Source organism: Ambystoma mexicanum, chromosome 3p (assembly GCF_040938575.1).
Source record: "Ambystoma mexicanum isolate Mex_15411 chromosome 3p, UKY_AmexF1_1, whole genome shotgun sequence".
NCBI lineage: Eukaryota > Metazoa > Chordata > Amphibia > Caudata > Ambystomatidae > Ambystoma > Ambystoma mexicanum.
In genome coordinates, this window is record NC_090925.1 from 541,070,844 (window position 1) to 541,083,944 (window position 13,101).

Here is a 13,101-nt window from a genome sequence, read left to right on the forward strand (position 1 = left end):
TAACCTTCTTCTCTGTCAAGGGTTTTGACCCATGTTGAATCAATAGACTGGGTAGATGTGGGGATGAGCTGTCGCCGCCCATTATTCTATCCCAGAACAAACTAAATCAATAGACTGGGTGGATGTGGGGATGAGCTGTCACCGCCCACATTCACGCCAGAATCCAGGAGAACTGCGCAGTTTGCGCACACCAAAATGGTCACCTAATCTGCCACCCACCAGTGCAAAGAAAGGTGGTTCTGTTCAAAATCCGTTTTTTTAATGTCAAAAAGTTGCTAAAATCATGGGCACAAGACCACTCTAAAGATACGACCTTCTTGTGGGGGGTTCCACATCACCACTCTACTGTAAGGATGCCATCAAAACAATGTTAAGCAAGGGTCCTATACTATGAAGCAAAAGACCACTCTATTGAAATGCATTAATTCAAGACAGATCCCAAAAATGGGTGCAGTACCAGCTTTGTCCACAAACCGGCGCAAGCGGTCTAAACTCTGACAGTAGGACTGTATCTCAGGAGTGCAAGAGGATCCAACCTAACTGGGACTTCAAAGCCTGTTGGTTAATTAAAAATCTTAGCCACCTGCTGTTCCCAGAGGCCAAGAGGCTGAGAACTCTTAACACCCTAGAGACTCACAACAGGAGGCAGGATATCACATGGCCCTTCTGAGTGAGAGGGAGGGGGTTTCCCCTTCAGCCTGGAGGAGAGAGACAATAGCCCCTTTCAGTTGAATGGGGTATGTTAATTTCGAATGTTGACTGTAAACAGAGCTCTGCCTGGGATCAGAGACATGTGATCCCTGACCCACCCAGCTTCAAGGGGCGGGCCAGACTTGAGTGTGGATTCCCATTGCAGAAAATATATATTTTATAGAAACATTCATAACTTATTGTAACCAAATGACAGGAATGTACAACTTTGAGATTCTTAGTATGAAAAATGCCCTCACGATTTGAGTCCAAACTCCAATTTCTACGGTGTTCTAGGACCAAACTCCGCTATTTATTGATATTACAGAAACCGGGTTTATGCTAGAAACCTAGTAAATAGCTGGAATGTGTGTAGAAGGAGGGTGTACATTTGTGTAATTTTTGATGAAAATCCAATATTGCAAAACCAGTCAAAAAGCGCAAAATGTTGTCATTTTTGAATGCAAGCCCCCAGGAAGATCAGAGTCGGACAAGCATGGACCATAAGGAATCTGTAATATGTACATGTAATTTCAACAAATTGTGTATCTAGGAAATATGTATTTGGATCAGAAATAGATTTGTGTGCACATTGACAAGGGGAGTGTCTTTCTGTAAGCCATAAAGATGACACACAACCCAGCTCCCCAATCAAGGGAGAGGGGAGAACGGGGCCAATGAGAAGTGAGAGGGGCAGGCTTAGCTAGGCCCAGGCACACACCCATTTTCAAAACACATAAAAAGTGCCACTGGAACCCAGACAGGGACATTCACTTTCCACTTTCTTGCGGGACGCTTTGCCGGGAGACTTCAGACTTCACATCCAGAGATCCAGACTTCAAATCCATCAATTACCAGAGACCAGAAATTAACTCCAGAATTTATAGCAGAGAGGCCTGAATCCACAAGCTGAATCCTCTTCAGCAGGCCTCAAAACCAACCAAACTATTCAACAGCCGGGCGAGCTGTTTGAATTCTTTGCCAAGAACTTTTGCAAGAACCTGTAGCAGTATCCAGAAAGCAGTGCTGTATCCGGAACCAGAGAGAACCAGAGACCAGGCGCTGTGAGCAGAACCGTCAGAAGTCCCGTTCAACCTGTTGACCAGATCCGTGATGAGGCCCATTCCTGTCCAAAATCTAGTGTGAGTACCCAGCTAGCACTGTGCCAAAACCAATCTCTTAGTGTAAAATAATCTAATTAAAACTATTTTAACCTATTTAGAACTACCTCATAGGAATCGTGTGTGTCATTCTGTCCTTTTTAAAGCTGAAAACTGTCATCTGCCATTTTGAACTTTTAAATTTCAAATCCGAAAAACTACCTTCACAAAATCGTCCGTATATCTGGAATCTCTGGCTGAGTCCTCTTTTTATTCTGTGGAAAGGGTTGTTGGGCCCTCGGGAGTCAGGCTGATCCGCAGATGACCTCTGGCATACTTTTGAACCATCCCAACACTGTATTAGCAGAGAAGATTAGACAAGATTAACATTAGCAATATGGATAATTACTGTGGCAATAAGGGCTTGGTGGTCTGTCTAAAATTAAGATGTTGTGTTAGGAATATTTTTTTATACTGCTCCAATCATTGATTGCCATTATTTATTAACCTCCATATCATGAAGAACCTAGAAGAGTGAACTGCATTTGGTGCAGAGTATTAGCATAAGCCAGCTGTAAATGAGATCAGCCGAAGAGGAGGGTCTTCAATGCTTTAGGTGAAGTGTGACTGTTATAAGGGAGAGTGTTGCACTGGCAAGGACCTGTGACTACAGAATGATTTTCTCCACTTGTAGTGAACCTAGTTGTAGTTACCGTAAACAAGAAAAAGTTGGATGACTGAAGAGTGCGTAAAGGCAAATAAATGAGGATCTTATCAGCCAAGTAATTTGTGGCTAAACCATGGAGCCATTTAAAGATGTGGCATGGATTCTTGAAATTAACTCTATCGAACTGAGATCCAACACAAAGCCTGACATGCAAAAGAGACAATCGAATTTGGAGTGATTGGCAGTGAGGTTAAATGCTGCTGCTTGGAATTGTTGCAACGATCCAACTAGTACACCGGTAGGTCAAGATATAGTGCATTGGTAGAGTCCAATTTGGAATTGTTGAGAGCCCCGGTAACAATGGCCATATCGAATTGGGATAAGAAATGGCTCAATTGTTGTATTTGCCGCAGACTAAAGCCAGAGGTCTTAACATTCTCAGAACTATATCTCTGGATACTCAAATGAGCCTCCCAAAAAACCCAAGTTTCCACTGACTTGGCAAAAACAATATTTATGTTCCAGACATCGAGGGGAGGAAGACTTCTGGTTTGATCATTAAGAATATGTCTAAGACCAAAAACAATACATTCACTTGTAAGAGGAATCAACAATGAATGATAATTTAGCATCCAATGTTGAATCCGAAAGCGACCATTAGGAAGGACAGATCTTCTGAGGGAGAGCTGATTTTGACATATATCTGGGTGGCCCTGGCAACCCTGCATTTGGGGCAGTATCTGAAACCCTTCGACCCCCAATTCTTGCACTTATCTATCACCTATTTCTCTGCACTTAACCCTTGCACTGCCCTTGCACTGCCACTTGCTGGCCGCACTTCTTGTTTTTCAATGTTGATCAATGCTGCACTTGCTCCTCCTCCCCTTCCCCTGGCACTTCCCCCCACCCCTCTCCCCTGCACTTACACAATCTCAATGTCAGTGGGCCTAGTCAGATCGTTGTCTTCTTCCCCTCCCTCACCTCGTCACGCCTTGAAACACTTGTGTCTAGGCGCGATATAAATAAACGATCATATCATATCATATCAAGAATGAAACTGAACACCCCAGGCCTTTAAAGGTGCAAAGAGAGGCCTTTCATATATATTAAAGGGGAGTGGTTAAAAAATGGGGAAACTTGAGAATAAATCGGAGGGAATAAATCAGAAGAAAAATGTCCCCTGATGACGCACTGGGTCTGGTTAGATAATGAAGAATCAAAGCAAATAATGGCATTGATTGATACTTCAGTGAGACGAGAGGCAAGGATACCATGATTGAGGGTATCGAAAGCTCCTGACAGGTCCAACATAACCAAAAGGGTTAGATTGCCTTTGTCAGCGTATAAAAGAATGTCAGTTCTTAACAATAGAACAGTTGAGATTAGATTTTATTTTGCAGAGGAGTAATGCAAACTTCATTGAAAGCATCAAGAACTGAACCCTCGGATAAGGAGAGGTGAGTGAAATTGGTAATGTAAGGGGCAGTGATGTCAGGCTGAATGGAAAAAAGGAGCTAAGGGGGGGAAGCAGAGAATAACTTTGTCAACTAAAACAGCTTGGAACTCAAAGAGGGGTGCAACATCAAAGGATACTTTAACGGTGAAGCCGGTCGGGAAAATATTGTTTAAGGGAAGAAATCTCTTGTTGGAAGTCTGATATCGCAAAATAAAATACCACGTTCTCCACATGCACGGTATTTCTGAAAAAGTGGTGAGTGCACATTTTGCATTATGAATGTGTGAGAGATTAGTTGATCTTGTATCTGAGTATCCAATCACAGTCGCTTGCAACTTAGGGCTCTGCAGAGGCAAGAAAATAATAACATTTACTGCATACCTATTTTCACATCGGTATAAAAGCCACGCCAACATTGCATAACATGACCTGGCATAACTAAACGCATGCACTAGCAAAAGAAGTGACGTCGAGAAATGGTATATCACACTAACAACTGAGCTCAGTATGGCGTCTTGGCATGCCCTAGCACAACAATAAACACATCTTCTCTTAGTGTGGACATGTATATGCGTTTGTTATACTAAGGCCAGGTTGCGCAGATTTGTATGTGTTAAGGGAGTGTAACTGTGTGTGAGTCACTGCATAGGTCTGCGTGCTTTGCATAGCAGTGCTATGGCAACGATGAGTGTGCGTTAGACGTGCAGTGTGGGCTCGCACCATATGCCATGATGTCCTTGTAGTTAGGAGGCTGAGTTGGTTGACATACCATAGCTTCTTCCTTGGAAGAACCTGTCACAGATAAGGCTTTGCCACCCTTTGATCTTTGGCCCATGCAGATTACTGCCTGGTGCAAGGAGTGCCAGACTTGCACAAGATGCATTTTATGGAACCCTCTGGTGTTTACCACAAGCCAGTGCTAGAATAAAGCATCTATAAGCTAGAATTGGGCAGGTTTTTAATGGTTTGCAATTTCTCTATCCAATGCATCTGTCCATAACTAGGTAGTGGGTACCACCTGTGAGGGTAATGGGTGTAATGGGATTCTTTTTTTAAAACTGTTTTATTTTTATTTATAGTGTAGTAGCCATACAAACATAAAACATCATGGGCCTCATTACGAGTTTGGCGCCAAACCGGGCTCCTTTACTGGTTTCCCAAAATGGGGAATTACCGGGCCATTCCGAGTACGGAGGACCCGGTAATTACTCCCTCTGGGAACCCGGGCTCGGACCTTCCGCATTCTCATCTGAGCCCCCACAGGGCTCAATGGGAATGGGAGAAGGAGCAAACAATGGGCCGATTACGAGCGGCCCGTTGTTTGCTCCCTCTTCCCCTTGTGGGACCCGGTAACGACACCTGGTTTTACCAGGCGTCCTTACCGGGTCCCACGAGGGGACCTTGTAATTTTGCGTAATGGGATTAACGGGTTCACCTCCTTTAGCGGAGCCCGTTAACCCATTATGCAAAACTCTTAATGAGGCCCTATGATTTTTACCACTTATAACATACAACAGGGTAAAAAAGAAAGTGATTAAATATATAATATTCATTAAAATCCCAAGAAGAAAAGAAGGACAAAAAAGGAAGAAGAAAAAGGAGAAAAGGGTCACATTAATCAGAAAAGTACATCACTACATAAACAAATATGTTCCAGGATTAATCATATCCTGGTTGTGTTATCGTGGGATAGGTGTTGCCCCCTCCAGATTCAAATCTCTCAGAAGGGCAACCACTTTAAAAGTCAAACGCGCTTCATTGCCTGATGATAATTTATCCCAGAAAAAGTCTGAGTTAAAAAATCTTACATCATGGATGAATTTCTGGAATCTTGCCACTCTCAGAGTCCAGGTACCAGGGCATTGTGATAACAGATGATATAGTGATTGAATGTCTTAATCATCACATTTATTATATGCCAGATACCAGGGCATTGTGATAACAGATGATATAGTGATTGAATGTCTTTATCATCACATTTATTATATGCCAGATACCAGGGCATTGTGATAACAGATGATATAGTGATTGAATGTCTTAATCATCACATTTATTATATGCCAGATACCAGGGCATTGTGATAACAGATGATATAGTGATTGAATGTCTTAATCATCACATTTATTATATGCCAGATACCAGGGCATTGTGATAACAGATGATATAGTGATTGAATGTCTTAATCATCACATTTATTATATGCCAGATACCAGGGCATTGTGATAACAGATGATATAGTGATTGAATGTCTTTATCATCACATTTATTATATGCCAGATACCAGGGCATTGTGATAACAGATGATATAGTGATTGCATTTCTTTATCATCACATTTATTATATGCCAGATACCAGGGCATTGTGATAACAGATGATATAGTGATTGCATTTCTTTATCATCATATTTATTACAAGCAGCAGATGGATAGTCCTCTCTGTTTCTTATGGACAAAATGTGCAACGTCGGATACACATTTAACCTGAACCTTAGAAAATCCGCTCTAATAGCTGGATCAGAGGATTTACTTAGGTACCTGTCCAGAACTGAACTGGGTTTATCGGTACGAGTATGATCATTTGCCTATCAAAAGGGTGTCTGGGAGTCTCTCTACCAGCACAAACACAGCCCATTTGATGAGGCTTTAACTTTCCACATACATGGGCGTGTGTTCTGAGATCTGTGAGACTGTCTTTGGAGTGAGACTGCTGTAGAAGTGACTGGTGTCTGATAGTTAATAGTTAATGTCCAAGGTGGTCGATGAGCTCCATAAAACATGACTGTGCACTGGAAGGCCCGAGATAGCAACGGCCTCAATAAAGGCTCATGACTGTTGCCGCCAGGCCCTGTTCCCGAGTACAGAAATTAACGTTATTAGCACCCCGGGCCATCGACTGAGGTGTTAATATTTCTGTTTAATGAAAATCCGCTCTTTGGCGAATCGTGAATGCTGACTTCCCATTAGAAAAAACTACAAGAAATGGTAAAGGGAGAGTGTCTCTTTACTATTTTCATGACTGGGTTGCCAGGAGCGCCGGAGTAATGGGCATACAGGTAAGTAGTTCATGGGTCGGGGGTAGTGTGAGGTGGGAAAGTAGGCCCATGGTACTTGGAAGGGAAAAAATGGCAATCCGCTGTCATGTGCTAGGACCCACTCTGCCCCGCAGGGGGTAAAATAGCACATGAGATACCATTTCATGTCAACATTGCCCTCAAGCAGTGCCGTAAGGCAAGTAAGCAAGAAAGGTGTCATACACTTAAAGGGCAGCGCACAATAACATAGCTGGAATATAGCGCCTAGACAATTATACTGCATAGCAATATAGTGCTTAATTAAGAAAGAGGCACTCAATGCACAATAGGCCGGTAGTGGCCTATAAAAGCATCATTTTATAGATGCAGCGGTGTAATCTGTTTACATTAATTTCTACTTATAATCCATTCATTTTAGTGCTATGTTTGGTAGTTAAGATACAGATAGATGCAAACAGCCATCTGTACATATTCAATTCTGCACAGAATTTTATAACGTGTACAGTGAACCAGCAAACAGCAAAAAAAAAATTAATTTGTATTCCTCTTAAAAGGGATTTGAATAACAGCCCTCAAGGGATATATTGTACAGAAGCCAATGCCCTTTATACATGCAAACTTTAAGTTGTGCTCTGATAGCACGGTCAGAACACTAGCTTTCAGACGCAAAGAGCTGCAGACTGACATAACAGAGAGATAACTGCTTTGGGGCAGCCTGGCACAGGAACATATTTCTGGGCACAGATAAAACGTGGCGCTATATCCGCAAGACACTTTTGCTGCAGAAAGACAAAGCAAACTCTTTGCGTGTGATAGATATGCCTTTTAGCATTGAGAATTGTTAACCCAACTGGATGCTGGTGTCCAATTTGAAGTGGACGGGGCTGTACCAATTGTTGATACACATCACACCCACGTGTTGGGCCTTTCATGGTCTATGCACACAGATCTGCATTAGCCTCAGTAGGCCCTGAGTGACTGCCCATTAAATGACATGTGAGTATATTATGCATGGACTTTTTACATTTACCCTATAACACCGCCATGGAGCTCACATATGGGGGCTGGCTGGCCGGGTCTTGTTGTGTCCTGTGGCTTTGGGGCCTAATTACAGGCAGTGTTCTCCTTTGGGCTACACAATATTTGGAATGGGTTTTGCGGACTTGAATGCTATACTCTAAAGTATGATCTAATTGTATGTTAAAGCAGTAGAAATGTGCTTGCATTACATGTGATATCAGTATATTGACTTATGCTGGTCACTTTAGATCTAAACTTTAGGTGTAGTTAGGTAACCGCACAGCAGGTTCGGAAATCTTTTTCAAAGTTACTATGAATTCTGAAGTGTGATTTAAATTGAGCCGAGTCTTTGGACTGGAGAGGATTCTGTGACATTGGGCCTCATTACGAGGTAGGCGGTAGCCATGGTGGCTACCCCCTTACCACATTCCGGGTCTGGGTTCTCGAAATAGGGACTTACCGGGTCATTCCGACCTTGGAGGACCCGGTAAGTCCCCATTCCGAGAACCATTCCCCATTCCCATTCGAGCCCCCATGGGGCTCAATGGGAATGGGGATGGAGCTAATAACGGGCCCGCTAATAGCGACTGACTTGCGTCTTTCCTGTAGTTCATTTGCTGAAACGTGTGGTGGGATACAGTTTAGACAGAGGACATGCATTCAACACAGAGGCATCTAGACTTCCCAGGTCGATTATTTGGTTGAGGAGTGCAAGGGAGGCCCAGGATCTTGGAGGCTCAGATGTTGGTGTGACGCGCCTTGCTCTACTGCATGACTTCCAAGGAGCATCCGGTGTCCAGGAAGAGGTAGCTTAAGGGGGGTGCTCAAGCTGCTGCAAAAGGACATCTTGCGGCAGATCACCAACCAGAGTTTGGAAACAGTGCAGGCCAGGTATGGGTGGCGGGAAGCAAGGATTTCTGCACGGGGGTGTTGAGGAAAAGAGAATCCTGGGTGGGGCCTAGCAGTTGGAGGCTGTAGGCTGCCATTTGAAATCCTAATGGTAGAGGAAGCACAGCCGGCACCAGTTTTCAACTGGGATCAGGGCCGTCAGGAGGGGTATCAAAAGGGTAAACGTCCCCAGGACTCAGTGGGATGTGGGACCTCGCAGGGTGGGAGAGGTGCCTTCCTGCAGCTCCATGTTTGTATTTACATACAAACCTGAAATGCATACTTTTCCATACATGTACGCTTTGCAGCAGGCACATTACGAAGGTGGGTGGGGGGATCCTCCCCAGCACCATCAGGCCTGTTAGTACATCATAAACCTCAACTCAGGCTGCAGCGTGCTGGCTGACTTCAATAGCAGCGTGATTACAGCTTCCATCGTGACCCTCTCAGCTGCGCTCTGCACACTGAAATCAGCGCTCAGCAACCTGGACACCCTGCTGTTTCAAGTGCTTGCTTTTGCTGAACAGGACAAGTGTTCTGCCTGCTTGTATGCGTACAGCCGAGATGTCCCACCCTGGGGAGTGGCAGCTAACCTGGCTATCACATGCAAGGAAGTCATAGGCCTTCTGTTTTTATTTTTTGTAGCTAGATTTACATTAGTCAAGATACATCATTATCTTCTCATAAGGCTATTGTAGCTAAGTTCAATAACATCTATTGAATCTGTAATGCCTGCCATGCTCACTGTATTAAGCCAATGTGTCCAATCACTATAGCACAACATATTTAGCATTGTTATCATTCTTCTGACTATATTGATCACAAACAATAACCCAAGCTCAAATGCATATTGATCGGTTTTTTTTATTGTTATAGGGTGTTTTGGTTATTATCAAACTGTATACACTTTTACAAACATCAGTTAATTTAAGAAAGGACTGGAAATGGCGACAATAATAATGTATGTAGTATAGCAGTTTTAAAAATCAACCATAAATATACAAATCAAGCACAAAGATAAAAACAGGGAACTCATAGTTGCTCCTAATAACGACCTAGTTGGCATATAACACACAAGATTACATGGCCACTGCATACAATATTGATAGGTTTCAGTGCCACCATGGTTAAGATAGCTCGGTTGAAAGGGGCCCCGAGGGGTCCCTCGTGCTATGGAAACAAGGCAATGACCATACACGAAAAGATGCGCCAGACACGAGGTTTGAAATTCCCAATGCTAGGGTTTATTGCAAGCAAAAGATAGTATCAATTGGCCAATTCTGATCTCACGCCCCGCAACGTGAGTTTCCTAGACCTCGAGGGACGCAAGAGAGCGAATTACGTACATCAGTTACATATATACAAAATGCATATCATACAATCAGCAAAGTCATGTTCAACACCCCTCTGTATTAAGTTCCTTTGAACTCGGGATGACTATGGACATATCCAACGAGTATGACGATTATAATGCTTTCGATGTCTATTCTAGTAACAATGTGCAATTTAGAAAATGCGGAGGCATCTTTTAGAACACAGTGGTTCTGTTCTTGGAAGCAATCTGTACACGGGGGAAGAGCCACATTCCAAGATTTGCTATCTATGAGGTACTATTCGTGTCCTGGGAGCCGACATGTTCTAAAGGGTTTTGCGAAGGGGGGCCGTAAGAGAAGCATAATTCAAGCCTTTAACTGCATTATTCTAACATATTCTACCATCGTACAAGACTGGCTGGCAGCTGTGAAGTGATTAAATGCCCTGCAGCTTCCTCCCAAGGCTACAGAGATGGAGCTTGGGCATTACACTCTGGGCTACTCATGAGGAGTTTCAGCAAACTCTTCAGTCCCGTGACCTTGTCCTTTCATATTCAGACAACAATGTTAACAGTTGAGCAGAGTAAGCAGAATCCGCAAGAATTGCAAGCTGCAAAGCAGTTTTTAGACAAAAAGCAATGAGCAATGGTTAACAAGCAAAATGGCGATTCTTACTACATTTAAAATTGCCGCTCGTAGGTCAAGCATAGCAGTTCATATTTCTCCAATTCGGTGCATAAAACGGTTGGCCCACGGCCATCAAGTTACGTCTATCATTCAAATGAAGGGTATTCATTTTTCCAGATTGACAAACCCTCCTTTTGGCCGTGTGCCAAACGTCTTATTTATTCATTGTATCCTCCTCTTCTGAGGAGGAGTCTGGGGTATCTGCATCTGAATCATCTCCATCATTAATGTGTATCGCCATGAATTGTTTTACTATTTTTGTTTTCTCAGTGTCTCTGTTATTCCGGCCATGCGTTTGTTTTCCTCTCAACACCATGTGCATACATCCCTTAGTACATCCATCAGTTATTTCAGTGCATATTATTGGTAAGCATTGTATGCAACAGCAGCATGTTATGAATATCCCGAGCACCATCATTAGTATCGAAATTAACTTCCATCCCGCAATAATCCCCATAACCAGGATTCTATCCCCCAACCCCCTGCTTCAGTAGATAGTGTGGAAATTATGACATGTAATTTCCGGATCGCTTTAAATATCGTAGGGGAGTAGTCATCTATAGACACACAGCATGCAGTTTTTACGAGCTTGCAAACTCCCCCACGATCAACTAATATTATATCGAGAGCCATCCTGTTTTGAAGTGCCATCAGTCTTATTCCTTTTTCTTCTAACGTCATATTCAATAAAATATCCGTTGTGGAATCTATTGTTTTTTGTAATATTCCAGACAGTTTTCTTATATTGTAAGTGTTTTCTATTTGGGACAAGAACAGTATAAATGATTTGGCTATATCCATTGCTATCATTCCATCCTCACTAATGCTTTGAGTTCTACCTTTTGTTCGTCTGGCTACTTCTGCTGTCTCCAAGAGGAACACTCCTTGAAACAGTAGACCTAGGTAGCATGTACCTCCCCAGTTCCTAGGTAACCATGGATATGCTTTTTCTCCACATATAAAGTAAACAGGGTCTCTCACGTACACAGGTTCTATTTCATGTTTTAAAACCACTATGTTCAGGCAGTTGCTAAACGTTCCTACTTTATAGGAACCCTTTTTCTGTAGACATAGGGGAGCAGTTTTGGGGCTGTGATCCACTGCATAGGCAGGGGGCCCAGCATCTTTGTTCCATTCATCCCTCATCCGAAATGTCATTACTGATGTTCTTTCTGCTGGCGGGGTTGGTCTATTTTGCCTATGTAATCTATCTAGTTTTGTTATTTTTCGTGTATTCTTTCTCACGGGTTCTAGTGCAAATACGCAAGTTTTTTGGAATATGGAACAACCCACAGGTCTCATGATTACTTCCTCAAATTCATTCATATTGGTCTCATCTAGCAGACCCGTATTACTCTTGTTCCATTTCCCAAAGAACATTGCACTTAACGTTACTTCACAGGAATAAATCAATGGCAATGGTTGTGCATACCAGCCTATCCCTTTCCCACCGTGCTGTGGTAAATGGGCGCAAACCCAGCAATCTTTTTTCTTTAACACAGCATGGGTCATGTTCATGATGAGCAACAATGTATTGTTGCCGTAACCTTCTCTATGTCTTTCTTCCATTGGGGGCAAAGTACCAGTGATTACATGAACCGGGCTTTCAGTAGCTGTTTTTGGCAAAAGTGTTTCTAATGGGTGTACGTACTCCAGGAACCATAGTGTAATAGATGTTATTGTTGGTACTATCATACTTAGGAAACATAGGACCAATGTCCAAATCAGTACCTTATTCCTTTTACCATGCCTTTTCCCTAAATTTACAGTCTCTAAATCTATTATTTTTTTAGCAGGGGTGCAGGAGGAGGCTGAAACCGGTCTTGACTTGTTCTTCATCGTCCTTCTTCTTGCTGGCGAAGTTCGTCATGAATGTCTCTCGTTCTTGATGCCAGAAAAGTTCAACGAAAAATGTCACAGTTCAATTCTCCCAGCCTTTTCACAGCCTGGATCATTTATCCACTCCCAAGCAAGATTAGTTGTTCTTTCTCCCACTGCTCAGACGATTTCTGAACAGTTCTTTATTGATAGAGAACCATGTGCATCCAGCTTGTCCCGCTCTGGCTTAGGACACATGTACTATATCAGCATTAGTACTTATGTGCGTTCAGCTTGTCCTGCTCTGGCTCCTGACACATGTACTTTATAAGCGCACCGAGGAGCCGTGAGTTTTGAATAGTCCGACTTGCACAATTCTCACACTTCTCTCCTCTACGCCCCTGGTTCCTACTCCGTCCGTGAGTAGAACC